This window comes from Symphalangus syndactylus, chromosome 10 (genome assembly GCF_028878055.3).
Source record: "Symphalangus syndactylus isolate Jambi chromosome 10, NHGRI_mSymSyn1-v2.1_pri, whole genome shotgun sequence".
Taxonomy (NCBI): domain Eukaryota; kingdom Metazoa; phylum Chordata; class Mammalia; order Primates; family Hylobatidae; genus Symphalangus; species Symphalangus syndactylus.
In genome coordinates this window covers 93,724,888-93,740,533 of record NC_072432.2, presented here as the reverse complement: position 1 = coordinate 93,740,533, position 15,646 = coordinate 93,724,888, and positions in this window count along the sequence as shown.

The window sequence follows — 15,646 nt, the reverse complement described above, 5'->3', positions numbered from 1 at the left end:
AGAATGCTTACATGAAAAGGCCCCTTTCAAAAAATTTTGATGGGCACTAGAAGAATGTTAATATATTCATACAGAGTTTTAAAAATAAATATTGTAAATTAAGATATTTAACAATAATTGGCTAAGATTGATTTTGTTCCCCACTATGGTGTCCCCTCCATTTCACCACCCCTCCTGTCTGGTGGTGTCAACCCTAATAAAGGGGAAAGTAAGTTGAGGATAATTTGGTTTGAGTTTGGTAGGATATACTTAGGAGGTTCTCAGGCACTTTCCTGTATAGTTAAGTAATTAAAAGCCATCACATGTAGGCATGACTTCCAGAAATACTATTTCTACCTACTACCACTCATGTGATATTATGACAAAATAGATGTCATAGATGAAAATGTACAGGATCAGAATGTGTTCCACATTGCCTGGCAATGGAAGTATATAGGTAGCTGATAGGAAACAAAACTTGGGATGCATGGAGTCATAAATTATAATTAATAAGCAGATGCATAAAACAATAAGCAGAGGATTTACTTCTCCTTGATGCACAGAATGGAATTCTTCTCCAATCAGAAATATGCTCCAAAATACAGCAGTGGACACTATGAATATTCAATTGTAATAATTTTGTCCCTGTGTATGTCACTGTACATAATCCCTTTCAACTGTTTTTTTTTATTGTGGTAATATACATATTATAAACTTTACCATCTTAACTATTTTTAAGTGACAGTGATATGATATTCATAATGTTGTGCACTATCACCACTATCTATTTTTAGAACTTTTTAAATCTTACAAAACTGAAACTCTATATGCTTTAAAGAATAATAGTCCATTACCCGATGTCCCCCAGTTCCTGACAACCATCTCTCTACTTGCTGTCTTCGTGATTTCAACTATTCTAAGTATTTTTAAATGAAATCATGCAAAGTTTGTCTTTTTGTAGCTTATTTGACTTAGTATTTTGTCCTCAAGTTTCAACCAAGTGGTAGCATGTGTCAGTTTTATTTGTTTTTAAGCCTGACTAGTATTCCATTGTGTTTATATTGTATATACATTTTAAATCAACTTTATTTTTATTGTTTACAGTCTGTTTTTGTACCAGTACCACGCTCTTGTGGTTACTGTAGCCCTATAGTATAGTTTGAAGTTGTGTAGTGTGATGCATCCAGCTTTGTTCTTTTTGGTTAGAATTGCCTTGGCTTTTTGGGCTTGCTCTTCTTTCTATATGAATTTTAAAATAGTTTATCTTAGTTTTGTGAAGAATGTCAATGATAGTTTAATAGGAATAGCACTGAATCTATACATTGCCTTGATTAGTATGGCCATTTTAATAATAAGTTCATTGCAGCACTATTCACAAGGACAAAGATATGGAATCAACCTAAATGCCCATCAAAGATAGACTGGATAAAGAAAATGTGGTACATATACATCATGGAATACTATGCAGCCATAAAAAAGAACAAGATCATGGGTTAGCAGGAACATGGATAGAGCTGGAGGCTATTATCCTTGGCAAAATAATGTAGGAATATGAAACCAAATACCACATCTTCTCACTTATAAGTGGAGATAAATGATGAGAACACATGGACACATAGAGAGGAACAACACACACTGGGGCCTATTGGAGGGTGGAGGGTGGGAGAAGGGACAGGATCAAAAAAAATAACTAATGAATAGTAGGCTTAATACTTGGGTGATAAAATACTCTGTACAACAAACCTCCATGAAATGAATTTTCCTATATAACAAAACTGCACATTTACCATTGAACTTAAAATAAAAATTACATAAAAATAATAAATGATTAAAAAAGAAAAAAGAATAAAGCTTCTATAAATATTTGTCAACACTTTTTATATCTCATTAATAATTACAGAGGAGTGTAGGTGCTGGATCATTTCATAAAGCAATAGTCACCATTTTCCAAAGCAGATGTACCATTTTACCTTACCACCAGCAATGTAACCTTCCATATCTTTGTCAACATTAGGTATTGTCAGTTTTTAAAATGTTAACCATGTTTTTGAGTATACAGTGATTTTAATGTGTTTGAGTAATGTTGAGAACCCTTTAATTTATTTATTAACTATTCATATATCATCTTTTGTGACACGCATATTCTTATATTTTGTTTATTTATGAATTGATTGTTGTTATTAATGTATTAGACATTTAATATCTTCAGGAACCAAGTCTTTTTTTCTGGTATGTGCATCACAAATATTTTATTCTGATCAGTGTACTATCTCTTAATTTTCATAATATCTCTTTCAGGGCAAAGTCTTAAATTATGATTAATTTTAACATCAGTTTTTGTATTCTGGTTTATCTTTTTGCGTCCTATATAAAAATTCCATACCTGTTACGAGGTTGCAAAGATTTCTTCCTGTTTTTTTTTCCTATTTGGATATGGAGTTTTTTTCAGTAACATTTATTGAAAGGACATTCTTCCTTTGAATTACGTTTTTGCCATTATTGACCTCTAATATATGGTTTTTATTTCTGGACTCTATTTTATTTCATTTAACTATCTATCCATCTATCTAATGTATATTTGTGTGTATGTATATATATTAATGTGTGTGTCTGTGTATATATACATGTATATCTCACACACACACATATATACATATATATATATATATATTTTTTTTTCCCACCAATACCACACTCCTTTGATTACTGTAACCAAGTGTGAGTCTAGAGGACAGGTGGTGTAAGTTCTCTATATTTTCCTTTACAAAACTGCTTTGAATTTTCTAGATTTCTTGCATTTCTATAAACCGTTAAAATTAGTTTGTGAATTTCTACAAAAGTCTATGAAAATTTTAGATTGTTTGAATCTATAGATTGATTTGTGTCAATTTCAGAAAGTTGTACTTCCCAAGGAATTTGTCCATTTTATCTAAGATACCAAAATGTTTTGGTTTAAATATGTTCATGATAGTCTTGTTATTCACTTAATGTGTGAGAGATCTGTAGTGATAACCCCTATTTCTTGATATAGGAAATGTATGTTCTCTCTCTTCTGTTTTGTTTTGTTTTGTTTTGTTTTTTGGTTTTTTTGATATGAAGTCTCACTCTGTCACCCAGGCTGGAGGGTAGTGGTGCCATCTCAGCTCACTGCAAGCTCCACTTCCTTGCATTCAAGCCATTCTCCTGCCTCATCCTCCCCAGCAGCTGGGACGACAGCCACACGCCGCCACGCCCGGCTAATTTTTTTGTATATATTTTTTTTTAAGTAGAAACGGGGTTTCACTGGGTTAGCCAGCATGGTCTCGAACTCCTGACCTCGTGATCCGCCTGCCTCGGCCTCCCAAAGTGCTGGGATTACAGGCGTGAGCCACTGTGCTTCTTCTTGATCAATTTAAGCCAAGGTATATTCATTGTATTGATTTGCTCAGCAATCATACTTTAGCTTTATTAATATATATATTTTATCTTTTATTACCTTCTGAAATCTTTGCTGTATCTTATTGTTTACTTATTTAGGTTTACTCTACTTATTACTGTCAAGCAGCTTACAGGAATACATTAGACCTTTCTTCTTTTAGAACTTTCTTTCATTATAAAATAAGCATTTTCAGTCAAAAATTTTCTCTAAAATACTGTTTTAGCTATTCTGTATTTTTATTATCATTTGATCTGAAATACTTCTAAAATCTCTTGTGATTTCTTTTTTGAACTATGAATAATTTAGATGTTTATTTTCTAATTATTTAGTAACTCCTTGATATCTTCTTGCTGATTTTCAAGTTAATTCCATTTTGATCAGATAGTAAACTCTATGTCAGAGCAGTATTTTTAGACCTATGGAAATTTGTTTGTGGCTAGGCATATGGACTATATGGTTAAAGTACATTCATTTAGAAACAATATGTCTCCTGCTGTTATTGGTGATCCATAAAATTCAATTTGGTCAAAGTGGTTTATATCATTGTTAGGATTATCCACGTCTTTTGTAATATTTTGGTTAATGTTCTATCAATTGCTTAGAAAGGGCTGGTGAAATTTCCTACAGTAATATAGAGATTTTTAAATTGTTCCCTTTAACTGATGAACTTAATTTTAGCTTCATATATTTGAAGGCCTTGTTATTGGGCACATAACATGCTTCCTAAGTCTAATGAGTTAACATTTTCATTATAAAGCATCCCCCTTTATCTCTGGTAATAGTCTTGTCTTAAAGTTAACTTTGCTTGATATTATACTCAATAAATTATTCTTAAGCTATTCTTTTCAAGGTACAGTTGATTCTAACTTTCACAAGTACGTTTTGTAAAGTTGTCATGTACACTAAATTAGGGAACATTGTACCATTGCTTCTAGGGAAAAGACAGGGTTAGGTTTCTGCGGTTGCAAAATTTTCATTCACCTATGAGTAACAACTTTGTCTAATGTGTGTTTCTGTTAGAGACACCTCTATTATATTTATTTAACTAATTTTGCTTAACTAATAATATTTAATATATATCATTCTTCCCTGAACATTGAACTCATTGTCCACAGCACTACAACTTATGATTTAGAATGATTTTCTAACACACGTATATTTCCTTTAAGGTGCATCACAGCCTTCTTGCACTTAAGAACACTAGACAGCACTTTAGCACCACATTTACGGGCAATTTTAAAGAGAAAAATCACCAAAGCACAGAAATAAAAAAAAAATGTGGCACTAAATAAAACGCGAAAGAACACTTGCTTATACTATGAAAGCTGAAACAAGAAGTCAGAGAGCCACTTTGTTTTGACCTCAGCAGGGAACATGGGCATCAGGCAACTCAATTTTTTGCTGCTTTGCACATGTCTGCTAATGATCATGAAAGCATCGTAAGTATTGATTTGGTAGTTACAAGTATTGATTTGGAATTTACAAAACAGAATCTACAAATGATGAGTATTGATTGTATATACTTTTTTCACTTATGTGTATCATGTACTTTTGGTTTACCTGGGATTCTTTATATAAAGTTAATGTCAACAAACAGAATTGGGCTTGCTTGTTTATCCATTCTGGCCATCTCTGCATTTAACTAGAGTAATAATTTGTTCATATTTGATGTAATTACTTATATGTCTGAACTGAAGTATAAAATGTCGTTATTGTTTTTATTCTGTTTGTTGAGTCTGTGATTCCTTTGCTCTCTTTTCTCACTTTGTTTGAATTATTTAATTTTCAATTAGAAGTCTATCTTAATTTACCAATTAGATTTTTAGCTACCCATGACTTCTATTGTTTGCTTCATTAAAGGATTCCATTATAAATCCTTTAATTTCCACAGTCTATTTATACCTAATATTTCAATGCTTCATGTAAAACATAGAAAATATTCCAATTTATAGTGCATTTACTCTACTCCCATCATTTTTTAGAGCATAGTTATCAAAGGCATTTTATATATATATATATATATATCTCCATATGTGTGAGTGTTTGTATCCATATGTGTGTGTGTGTATATATCAAAGGCATCATATGATATATATTATGATGCCTTTGGTAACTTTACCATAAAGAATGAACTATCGTGAAACATATATATTCCATGAAAAATTATTGTAATTTCAAATTTATAGTCAAATTTATTTAAATTTTTAATGATTTTTTTTTTCAACGGAGCCTCCCTCTGTCACCCAAGCTGCTGGAGTGCAGTGGCATGACCTTGGCTCACTGCAACCTCCACCTCCAGGTTCAAGTGATCTGCAACAGCCTCCCGATAGCTGGGACTACAGGTGCACGCCACTATGCCAAGCTAATTTTTGTATTTTTAGTAGAGACAGGGTTTCACCATATTAGCTAGGCTGGTCTCGAACTCTTGACCTCATGATCCGCCCACCTCAGCCTCCCAAAGTGCTGGGATTACAGGTGTAAGCCACCGCACCTGTCCAATTTTTAATGATTTTTATTAGTTCCTAAAGATATGAATTCCTATTGCAGTCTGAAGTACTACATTTACTATTTGTAATAGTGAAGTTCTGCTGGAAGCACAATGTATTGGTTTTCTTTTATCTAAACATGCTTTATTTTGTCATAATTTTTTTAATTAAAATTTTATTTTACATTCAGAGCATACATGTACAGGTTAGTTACATGGGTATATTGTGTGATGCCTCTAGCTTTGGGCTTTGAATGATCCCATCACCTAGGTAGTGAGCATAGTACCTAATAGGACTTCATTATATCTGAAGCCAAGTCCGCAGTCCACAGTCATTCAAATCACTGTTGCTCTGTGTTCTAATTACCTAATGTTGTATAAAACCTCCCCAAAACGTAGTGGTCTAACACCAACAGCATCTATTCTTCTCATGAATGTGCACTCTGCAGGGCTTGGCAAGGATTAGCTCTTCTATGCTCCACTCGGTGTGTACTGGGATGGCTCAAATGCTAGGGCTGAAATTATCTGAAGGCTTACTCACATAGTGTCTGTTACCCGTTCTGGGAAGATTAGCTATGAGCTAAAACAACTTGATCTCACCTGGTTCCTTCCTTCATTCTAAACTGTAACTTACCTAGTTTATCAGATCATTCCATCTCACTTTTCCTGTGTGACCTGGACCACCATGGTTCTTTGCAAGTTTTATCCATTGTGGTTGCTGCCATCATGACCTTCATAACTTTCTATGGAAATAAAGAAAATAAAATGAAAAGGAAAATGTATAGAAAAGCACAGAGTTCGGTTAGATGTCACTCACCAACATATTTAGGAGAATTGCTATATGTTTGTCAACCTGAGGTTGGAAATCTTCACCAAACATATTTCAGTAGATGAGAGAAATGTTGCTTTTAAATTCAAGATACAACTTATTTTTACCTTCCTGGATTGCTTTAAAACATTTTTTTTTTTATCAGAAACCACTCAAGCCTATTTTGCCATGAAAAGATGACCATCAACAATTTCTGTACATTTATCAACAAAATGGTATTGACTTGTACTCTTTATTTTTGTACTTGGGCCTGTTATTTGACTTCCTTTTAGCTTTTTTATCTGGAAGACATCTTCTATACTTTTCTAAACCATTTTGCTCTTGTTTTTTAATCACAGATCTTTTCAGTTCTTACTGACATTTCTTATTTTCCTTTTGAAATTTTACCCTCTATAAGATTAGTCTACTCCCTTGTTTGGTGTGAAAGATTTACTGTGGAAGAGGACTCTATATATATATATGATTTCTCAGATTTATACTATCCTTAGGAAATGGCAATATACTAGGAAAAAGCAGTTAATGCTTCACGCCTCTCCAAAGCATAACTGTAATACTAAAATTACACTTAAACATTTACCAAACATCTATGTTCCAGACTTTCTTATTTTCTAGGTATAAACCATTATTAAAACAACTTATTTTGAGGCCATTACAATTTAGCTGGAGATAAGATGACTTAAATACTGTTAAAATACAATATTAGAAAAACTGCTAAGAGAAGTGCTAGACAAAATGGCATGAATGTTTTTTCTTTCTCAATTTTTTAAATTTTAGGGATGAAATAACAGCAGCAATAACAAATAGTAGTTCAGTTTCTTAAGTGCAGAAATATAAGTTACATACAACTATTTTACAGTTAGCTCAAAATTCTTTATGTATTTCACACAAATACAGATACAACACAAAGCAGTGACTATGAATCACTAATTATGATTCTTCTTCTCCTAAAACAGCTATTTCTCATTTACCAGACCTGGAAATAAAATATATATGCTGAACATAATTTCCAGGTTGTTACTTTATTCATGTATTTATAAATATTCCAAATACTCTGGACCCTTTGCAGCTAACGTCTTACTCCATGATTTTGATGATATTGCACAGAGGACTCCTAAGTGTACTATATGCAGCTAGTCTCATCTGCATTTGCCAGCTGATTCTGATGCTAAAGGTAACTTCCACTGAAACCCAGTGACTGTGTTGTTTGGCAGAGGGGCTCAGCCTGCATTGGAACCCTTTGAAAATCCCATCTAGGGACAACATACAGCTTCCTTTCTTTGAGTTGCTCAGAAGTGCTGTAGTATTCCATTACCTTCTATGTTTAGAAAAAAAGGGACTTGGCACTATGTAATCCTTTTAGGGTTTCTTTGAATTTTTGTTAACTTTTAAAATACTTTCTTGTTTTCCTCTTTAATTTCCTTCTGAAATGGGCAACTGTGTGTACCAATAAGTTGCCGGGGGGGCATTATGTTAACTATGTATTTTAAAAGGTTTAAGAAAGAATCCACGTTTTCCAATGGCTCCCATTTCACTCGGAGTAAATGCCAAATCCTTACAACAGTGGCCTTAAAGGCAATTCATGATTTGGCCCTCAATACCCCTCTTATCTCACCTGCTTCTTCTTCTTCTTCCTTTAGTTTATTCGGCTTCAGCCACTGTTTCTTGCTGCTCCTCAAACACCCCAAAAATTTTCCTGCCTTAGACCCTTTCTTGGTAGATTCCTCACCTGACAATTACTTTCCTCAGATAAACTCATGGCTTTCCTTTTTTAAGTTTTTGGTCATTTGTGCCCATGATGTCCACTCTATTAAAGGTGAAATTCACCTATCCATTTCCCTTTACGTGGTCTATTTCTTGACATAGCACCTACTGCATTTTAACACATTATATCATTTATTTACCTATAATTTCCTTTATTGTCTGTCTTTACAGTTAAAATAGTAGTGTTAAGAGACAAAATTTCAACAAATTTAATTTAAAGATATAATTGCATTTCATTACTAATTAATTAAATGGTGAGTATCTCATTAGAAGATTTAGAAAAGACCCTCTGGTGATCAGAGCAGATGAGGTGGATTTCAGAAGCAGAGAAGAGCTAAAGAAACAGAAACAAGATAAAAAGTGGATGAACCTTTTCCTTACAGAGTTAAAACAGAGGGGGCTAACTTATAAGGCTAGCTCAAATTAATAAGCCTCTTTATATTGATTGTTGTGAATCTGCTGTTTTTGTTTTGTTTTGTTTTTTCTAGCCCATTTTAAAGTTCACTTTGATTACTTGGCACTTAGTATAGGTGACTTTATTCTTGTTTGGCCTGGTCTGTTGGGTTTAGTGTAGGAGCTCAGTCCAAAATGGTGGCCTCTCATAATTTTAACAGTAGGCACTCAATAAATATTTGTTAAAACCATTTTTAAATGCTAGGAATGTATTATGATAGTTACTTTTTCACAGATCATCTAAGAATTATGGAACTTAGTACACAGAGGGTCTATTCTCTTAAAATAAATTACTTTTTGTAGATGTAAGTTTTAGTATAAGACTGATTTCATGCTTAAAATAAATAACAGGCTTTTCTTGGATATATAAAAGAGAGATTCCCAGAGTGTGTGTAGGGTGGTGAGTTGGGGGTTCCATAACAAGAGATCTTACTGACATTGCCATGAGGAAATGGTAGAACCTCAGGACAATGGCTTTGCACAGATTCACAGGTCTCATGTATGCTGCAGAAGATGCAATGCAAGAGATGCAGACCCAGGTGGGCCTGAAGGAACCCTGTAGACTGGGAGACACCAGGGTATACTCAAGGTTGAAGAAAAGGCAAGAGACGGAGCAAGGATTGGGAATTAGGAAATTACACATAATTTTCTATCTGCCAAATAAAATAAGAACGCTGAGACAAAATGAACTTAATTTTAAGAATGCAGTGTCTTTGTTTCTGCTTTGGGCACAACTAGGTTTGTGGACTCAGTTTCACATACCCTAATGAAGGCTAAAATTTTTTTCCAAAGGTAATATGTAATAAATAATATCATATCTCAAGGATACCTCAATGCTAATGACTGGTACATTTTCCCCTATTTTTCCATGGTATTTAGTCTTCCTTCGTGTGTGTGTGTGTGTGTGTGTGTGTGTACCTATTCTCATGTTCTTCGTGTCAGTATGCACCTATAATACTATTAATTATCTGGTCATTCTTTATCCTATGGAATTAAAATTCTAATTTCCACGGCCTCAGGTTTAAGTCAGGTGCCTCAGTTACTTCTCCACAGCACTCTGGTTATATCAAAATTGTTGACTTCTTTGACTCCTAAATATAATCATCTTAATAGTCACAACAGTGCTTTTGTTATTTGCTTTCACAGTGCTCACAACATACTTAGTTGGTGATGTTTCTGGGAGCCTCCAGTTGTACGTATTTTGAGATATATTTTTCTTTAAAATAAATACTAGCAGATTTTTAATAGACAAGTCTATTCTAGTCAATATACATTGACTGCAGTCTGCATTCTAGTCGGTATACATCTGCATCCTAAAACCATGCACTTTCTTCTCTAATCAAGCTGCATCTTTCCACATGAAAAGCCTTAGCAGTATGATTCCCATATCAGAAGAGTGTATATTTGAAAATCATACAAGTTTTAGAAAATTTAAGATTTTGGGTGGTATACAGGGATAATTCATGCAAGAGAAGCTCAGGAGTGAACCAGGAAGTATAGAGACTTCAAGAACTGGAGAACTGGAGATGCTTTTTGCCAGCACATTCGCTTTTAACCTCATCTTTCTTCTTTCTGAGTGCCACCTTCAGCCTCTCAAACTGACATGCTTTGTACTCATAGACATATGAATCCATGACTAGAGAGGATTTAGGAAAACTCCAGGGAAAGATTCTGATCTCATGATGAATGCTGCTCCAGAGTGAAAGAATGGTCTCAACAACTTATGTAACCTCGACCTGAGGTCAAGAGACTGCAAGATTGGAGCCCTGCACATTGCTGGTGTGGGGAAAAGCAGTTCCCTCATCAAAATGAGGTGTCATTGCAGGAAGAAGGAGCATGTAAAAGATGTTGGATTGATTAACGTAACATATATTATTCTAATAGATATCAAAATGTGATATTCTAAGATATTCTTAGAAATCTCAGACACTAGGCACAATAAGGAAGTTTATTTAAAGTTTCTTTCACAATAATACTCCTCTGGAATACATTGAACTGCTTCTAAACAAGAGGAAGATTTTAAAAGATTTTCTTATTCATTCTTTCCCAAATCCTGTCCTTACATGAAAGCTTAGGTGGAGCTGGAATGATTCCCAGTGAGAACAATACTTACTGATATTCTACTTCCAAATTCCAAAAACTACTTTGGAAATAGGTCTGAATAAAATTCTATAGTCCTCTAATGGAGCACCCCCAAACAGGGTAATTATAACCCCTCCTGAGGCTACTAGGAATCAAATCCATTTAAGAAGTTACTTAAGTATCTAGTTTTTTTCCACTTCTTTTTAGTGGAGAACAGTTGACTACTAGGCAGCTATGCCATACCTTTCCCAATAAGCTGGTTTTCATTTTTAAAGTCAGACTTCCTCGTTGTAAACCATGTTGGCAGAAAATTGGCTAAATAATGATATGTTCTTCTCAAATCAATAACCCTTGGTGATGTTTTTACTAATGTAGTACAAGAGATTCCAGAGATACTTAACACGTGAAAAGTAGAGGGCATTTCTGATCTGCTCCCTTTATTTCACTATAGAAATGGACATGGCAGGTTCAATGCATTATTTTCTAAAAGGGCTATTTTCTAATTTTAAACAAATTGATGCTGGCTGGTGGCAAAGAAACCATTGAAGAGACTACTATGAAATCACTGCAGAAAGTGATGGACATTGATAACAGGGTGTAGGCCTAGTAGAAATGGAAAGAAAGGTGTAGTTCAAAACTTTCTAAAACAATATGATGTTTCTACAATATCTTACAGTGACATAGAGGATGTCATGAATCACATATATTGATATATAAAAGGATTTAAAAGCCACTGAGTTTTAAGTGCAGTATATGAAAATATGAAATCTTAATAATTACAAAATGCATTGCTAGAAAGAATACCCACCTTATCAATAAATATTAAATATCACAATCCTTCATTGATAAACATTAATTGACAACCAAAATCATGAAAAACAGCACAAAAACAGGGCCAAGATGAACAAATGAACAAACTAAACATAGAACAATGAGAATATCAGACAAATCACTGATCAGGTATGACAGTAAAACAAACCTAATTTGGACAGGCAAGACTCAGACGTTATTTCATTCTCAGACAGTCTCTGTCATATTTACTTAGAAGGTACTGTAGCTGTTTTAAGGAGTTCGAGGCATCCAAGAGGACCTAACCTAGAGAAGTAAAGAATGACAATTCTAAATGGTTAATTGTGAAGCTGGCCTAAAAAGCAATGGGTGCAAATTAAAATAGAAATCATTTGCACTTCTAAAAACAGTCTTTAAAATGTGCTGTATATGATTAAGTAGGGAAGAGGACATTAGGCATAAAGTGAAGTGGCTGTTTAAAGAGCACACAAGGAAATAAGGAAGCAAGTGTATTAATAAAGTATAGGTGAAATAGATCAATTCAAAATGCTTCTTCCTTCTCCCTCCTTTCTTTCAAAAGTCGACATGCTCTTAACATTTGAGTAAAGAAATAGAAGTTTCATTGTTCTGTGTATGTATGTAAGTTATAAATAGAATAAATGAAAATGTATATATATATTGTTAGCAAGGACTTGGAAGAGTACAAGGAAAGAATGGCAGTGTAATAAAGTAAGTAACAACTTTTCTGGCAGGGGTAGATTATGTTTAGTACTCAAAAATTTATAAATAGATATATACATATAATATTTGCAGTTATTCAGATAATTATCTGAAAACCTAAAAGGAGACTTTTAAAAAGTGTGTCTGAGTAGAAGGGAAGTAGGCTTTCATTTTCATGTTATATCCTTCAATATTGATTGGATTTGTTATGAAGCACATGTATTACTCTTGTACTACAGATAAAACAAATGAAAATGGAAAAATAGTTATATCCCTGATGCATCATCGAGAATGATTACTAAATTGAAAAGATGATGACCTAGCACATTATTATATTTGTATTGCTGCTTACACTTACTACTACCTAGGCTACTGGCCTAAGACTTGTATATTCCCACCAAGTGTCATCATCCCTCGCTCTGCTAATGCATAAAGCAACTGTTTTATCCCTTTCACAGCTTTGCTTGTATGACTCTGGTCCAGGCTACCAGTCACTATACCTTTATAAGCAATAATGATCTCTGTGAAGCAAACAGTGACTACTGGATGACAGATCTCATTATATTCTTCTTTGTATTACAACTTTCACAGTAAAGAAGACAAACTTATTCTGGCGAATCTAAGAACCAGTTTTGGGTTATTACAGATTTCTATAAAATAAATATATTGGGTATAATACTTAGAAGGCCCAGACACAATCTTGCATCAGCATTCAGCATATGCAGCATCCTTATCCATTCTTTAGGGCACTTTTTTCTCCTCTGTGATAAAAGCTAGGACTAGGCTAAACCAGCCAGCTTTTTCTTTTCCCTGGAGATAAAAGGAAGTGGGAATAAATTACAGCTGGACTGTTTTCTACATCAAAGAGAGTAGGGTGGGGAGTTCTTAAAGAATATTGTTATGATTATCTGTCCTTGGGAAAGAAAGAAAATAAAGCCCATGAGAAAGCTGGAGAATTTGGTTTGTAAAGCACTCTCTTCAGAAGGAAAAACAGATAAAGTTTTATACATATCAAGATTTATTTCCTTCTGTTATTTCAGAATTCCACACAAGGCTTCACAAAACAGTTGAACCAACAGCAACAACAAAAAGGCTCCCTGCGTATAATGAAATGGCCTTAGAAATTATAAAGCCGATTAGAAATGCTGATACAAGAAATGTAGGGAGACGTTCTTATGTTCATCAAGTGCCATCAGTGGCAATGACCTTAAGTGAGGTCGTACTCGTATGCAGGCAGCCTTGGGAACAGGCTGAGACCGCTGCTGTGTGCAATCTGTTGATCTAAGTGATATTAACTGCACACCCAATGTACTGGTTTCTCTCATCGAAAGAGGTACTAAAGTAACGGAACAGTGGGTAAGCCAAGGGTCAAGGGGAATAACTATCTACCCTCACTTAGTTCAAGCAAGCACACTTGGACTGCGAAAGGATAAGGTGTCTTGGGTTCAAGAAGGAGATATTTTTTTCTTGGGGGAGGTGGGGTAAGAAGTATTGAAGCAGTAGAGAATTGACCTCACCATTTTGTTTTTCTTTTTTTCTATTATACTCTTGATAGGCATTTGTTTCCGGAGCTTGGGTGTAATGAGTACTTAATTCAGTCACACCACGTGTAGTCCCCAGGGAGTTTTAGGATAAATCGCTATTCCTTTTGCTATTTGAGGTGCCATTCTAAACCAAGGTGGGAAATCAGGTTTGGACAACAGTAAAGAGAAAGGCATTGGTTGCCTTGTATGATGATGGTGAATCAGGTATTGATCTATTTAAATAAATCAGAGATAGTTTAGAGGTAGCAAATAAAGGTAAAAGATACTAGACTTGGCAGATTTATATCGGGCTGATTTTAATTTGCTATGTTTTGATCTCATAAGGAAAGTTGAGATATCCAGCAGCTAACAACTACTATGTGCAGTGAGCACATGCTTGAATAATAATTGTTATGTATTACTCACCTATTAAGCAAAAGGATTTTAACAAATAAGCTCTCTATATAATCGCTTTATAAGGTAGATACTATTCATCCAATATACAAGATGAGGAAACTGAAGCTCAGCAAGTGTAAGTAATGTACTTAAGGTGACACAGAACTAAGTGCCAAATCTAAGATTCAAATCTAAGTTGTCTGACTCTAAAACCAATTCTCCTCTCACTACACTACTGGACATATCGAGTACTATGTGTTTTAACAATGGTCTTTTGTATATTAAGCTTTTTTGTTCCCCTTGAATTTATACTACCATGCACCTATTTGGCCCATGGAAAGTTAGGCTGTGAAATGACTTGGACTTCTCAAATTTCGAGCTTTAAATGAAAGCATTCCATGAATGGTGGCTCCAGATGACATCTGACATCCTAGTCCTTCTCATACTGGCTTCCTCATACCAAAAAGCAAATCAATGAGTATTATCATTAATCTTAGCGAACTCAATTTATACATTAGTGTTAAGTTCCATTTATGCTTCAAAAATTCAAATAATATCAAAAAAAACAAGCCTAAAATATGGTATATATGTATTATGTTCTTGCAATTGAAATATCTTGAATTATGATTGTTGTTATTGTTGTATTTAAGAGATTTAAAAATTTCGTCTTTACAGATATATTTTAATAAAGTTTTTCTGCACTTGACCAATATTACAAAGTTTATTAATCTATCATAAATATAACATTAAAAATGGAGATGTTTTATGCAGTGAACCCTATCACATGAAGGCAAATTGAATAGGAAAAACATCTACACATATTCCTATAAATTGAAATATTAAATTATCTATTATTTGAGAAGAAATTGAGTTAAATTTTTTTCAGTAAAATGTCTTCTATATTCAAATGTCATTTTAATTGACATATTTTGAAAATATAGTTCACAAAAAAGTTATGTAAATTTACATAAAACCGTTTCAACAAAATATGATTATACTAGTATGTATACATTTGAGAATAAATTCATTTATATTTAGATTTTTAGTATATATGAAGACTACTCTTTTAAAATAATTAAATACTGAAATCAGTTATGGAACATATCTCAATTGTTCCATGAAAATAATTTAGTTCTACATTGAGAAAAGCATAAATAAAATCATCTAAAATAAAAAGTTTAAATTTTAACTATCTACAACATTAACATTTT